Source organism: Kryptolebias marmoratus, linkage group LG10 (assembly GCF_001649575.2).
Source record: "Kryptolebias marmoratus isolate JLee-2015 linkage group LG10, ASM164957v2, whole genome shotgun sequence".
Lineage (NCBI taxonomy): Eukaryota > Metazoa > Chordata > Actinopteri > Cyprinodontiformes > Rivulidae > Kryptolebias > Kryptolebias marmoratus.
The window spans coordinates 11,520,085-11,523,446 of record NC_051439.1 but is presented as its reverse complement, the minus strand read 5'-3'; positions in this window follow the sequence as shown (position 1 = coordinate 11,523,446).

Here is a 3,362-nt window from a genome sequence, read left to right as displayed (position 1 = left end):
CACAACCGCCAGCCCACCGGGTGTTTCTACCTTTTTTTTTTCCCCCCCCCCCCCCCCCCCCCCCCTTGCAGCTTCCAGCACATTAGGTTTACCACCCGACCGTCCGTTCACTTCCGCCTGCTCACACCTGTCACCACCGGGATGAGGGAATCGGCGCGAACCATTTTCCCAGTCAGTGTTTTTTTTTTTTTTTTTATTCTCGTCTGTGTTCGCTTGTTCTCACTTTCTCGTGTCTATAGAGCTGAAAATAAGTGACCTTCTTCCCTTTCCTCGCAAAGATTTGTTGTTGTTTTTTTTTATTTCCAGCTGCTTCGGAGCAGAATCTAATCGGTGACCCCTCATGGAGAGCTGTCATCTTCCTTATGTCTCTGCCTGTTAATGGCCAAATGAAGTTCACGGTGTTTGACCTTTTGAGCAGAGGCTTCGCAAGTTCACCTTAAATGTCAGCCGGGAACAAACTCCATTTTCTTTGTCATTATTTGGTTTGGTTTGGTTGTTTCCGATAAGGACAGGAAACCCCCCACCGTGTGTCTTTAAAGGCAGCAGGTCCTTAAAACGAGCTTCACCGGCTTGAACCCCGACTCTAAATGAAACCTGGACTGCCTGTTAGGAAAACAACAAACCTGTTGGCATCAAGGCTTCATCTAACTGAGCATGGGAGTTCCTCAGGGATGTGTGCTCGGTCCTGTGTTTTCTGGGTTTTTTTTGTTTGTTTGTTTGTTTTTTTAACTCTGCTGTACTGGGCTACAAAATTGTGCACAAATCAACTCAGGAAGTTTATAGTCTCAACAATTTTTGTGGATCAGCTGATAAAATGGCATGGTGATAACAACCTTTTCCATAATGTCGGCATTCGTTTATGGTAAAATATCATTTTAATTTATTATTCTAAGTTAGAAATGTTTTATGTTTTTGTTTAGTTTTGTTTATTTCTCAGAATTTGAGTTGAGTTATTTTGCCAACCTTTTAGACTTCCGTAGCCTCAGACAGGAAGTGCTGAATGGAAATTAAGAAAAATGTAAAGAAAAAGGAGCTATGACAGAGCGACACGGTCGTTTTTACCGTTGGCGTTGCAAACAAGCCACCTCAACGCGTTAAAACAGTCTCCTCTCCTTTGGTTCACGATTTTAGAACACAAGAAGGTAAATAAAAAACTTCGATCCTACAGGCATTGTGCAATTCTTCTCGAATCCTTAAGCCACACACTTGGCCAGAGTCGACTCCATTTTGGCAGCAAATTATACTTCGGTTAACATTCAACACTCTGAAACAACTCCATTATTTCCAGAAACTGATGATATTGTAGCCAAGATTCACCGTTCTGCCATCAGGATTTGGTTAATAATCGTATTCATTCTGTTTGGGCTCCTATAGACGTCTGACAGGAGTCAAAGCAACAACAACTAAAAGCTAAAATCCTGACTTCTGATTGATATTTGCCCTAAACTTCAATACCCTCACGCCACCGTTGACTTTTTCCTTTTTCCCTCCCCGCCAAGGTCGGCTGTTATCTCCTCTCTGGTTCTTTATTAATAGCAGGTGGCCTGTTGCGCCCCCATTTTTCCAGGCGCTGTAACCCTTCCCTTAATCACAAAGGAGGAGGGGGGACAATAAAGCTGCTCACCAAAATCCATTCAGTGAAAACATATTTTATGGCGTCGTTAACGGTGCGCTTGCACAGCCGACCCGCGGCACCATCAGCTGGTAGACCTAATGTGTTTTGTTGTGCGACTCTGTTAACAATGAGAGCGTTTAAAAACCGCGTTGGAGCAGAATAAGACGGTGGCTTCGGGCCTCGTGGGGAAGGTTGGCGCAAAACGGAAGAGCGGCTGATCTGTCGTCGCCCGGGGAAACCCGCCCGGGGGGATGATTCAGCATCAGCTATCAACCACAATGAGTTTGACATCAGATCAGATAGATCCAATCCAGAGTTGTATATTCTTAAAGCTGCTTTGGATGCTCCTGAATCATAAAAAAACTACATAGAAGTTTAAACTTTATTTAAACAAACAATTTTAAAAAATGCCAGAATTTGAGAAATATCAAATTGCAGATAAGCAAAATGACTCGAGCTCTGATACCACTTCCTGCTCTCTCGTCTGTTTTATTCTTCAACACCGTGCCTGCTTCATTGTTTCCCACATAAAGCATCTTACAGGAGAATAAAAAAGAAGAAAAAATTTAAAATCCTTTTTTTTGTTGCTCATTATGAGTTGTTACCATCGAGGTTGGTTCTTTTGTCGGCAGGGACGCCTCGCCTGCAAGGAAGGAAGACCTTGTCGGCGAGGAGACGAGGAGACTTTCAGCCTCTTTTGTTCTGTTCAGCCCAAACCCCCAACTTCTTTTTCTTTTTTCCTTTCAAACAGATGTACTCATTAGGAAGAAGGTCGATCGACGCTGAGAGGTATTCAGCGCCCTCCGATCGTTCTCCTTTGTCTGTTTTTTTTTTACCAGCCGAAGTAAAACATTTCGCTGATAAACCAACTTTAAACCGTTCTCCTTATTAACGCTAACCCGTCTATAGAGGCGTTCTCCACGGCGGGAAGACGAGCTCGACGGGCGCAGTCCCACCCTTTCAGAACCGAGAAAACGCCAAAAGAGGCTGTCCCCTCAGTTTCAAGAGTCGTCTTGTCCATCCTGATCACACCGTGCCAGGAGCTTATCAGCAACTTTCTCCAAACTACCAGGAAACTTACATTTCACCGAGCACTTTTACAACAAGTTGCTGAGAGTACAAAGGAGAAAGTGCAGTTCTGCGAACATCCAACGGGTTATAAGTCACTAAAACAGGAGTTCTGCGAGAATATGTTACGGTATAAGACTTTAATGCCAAAGCTCACTTTTGGTCCAAACTTGTTTCAAGGTCTCTGCTTTTCTTAGAAAAAATGATCTCCAACAAAGTGGCTTCGCTCTTACGTTCACTTTAATGTTTAATGTTTAAAAATTGGTTATTTTCCCCCCACACAAATATAAAAAGGACTTACAGGCCTGCATAGCTCGTTGTTTAAGTTCAATCAAACGGAGTCTAAACTCCCTTTTGTCCCGACAGGTAAAACAAACAACTCAAGATCAGGAATTTATTACCAATGTCATAATAATGTGATTTGGCTACATCGCACCTAACTAGGGGGTCATCACCTTCGCTGACCAGAGAAGGGCATCCCAGCGCGCTGTAAGTGGTGCCGCAGGCCGGCAGTTGAGGACTATTAATCTCCCTGTTAAAAGCCTTACTTATGGAAAAGGCACCAGACAGATCCTTCAAAGTCTTTATTGCACAAAGTCCTACAACATGTATATATATATATATATATTTAATTATTTCACGGGAAATGCTGACGAATCCTCTCCATATTGTTTTCTGT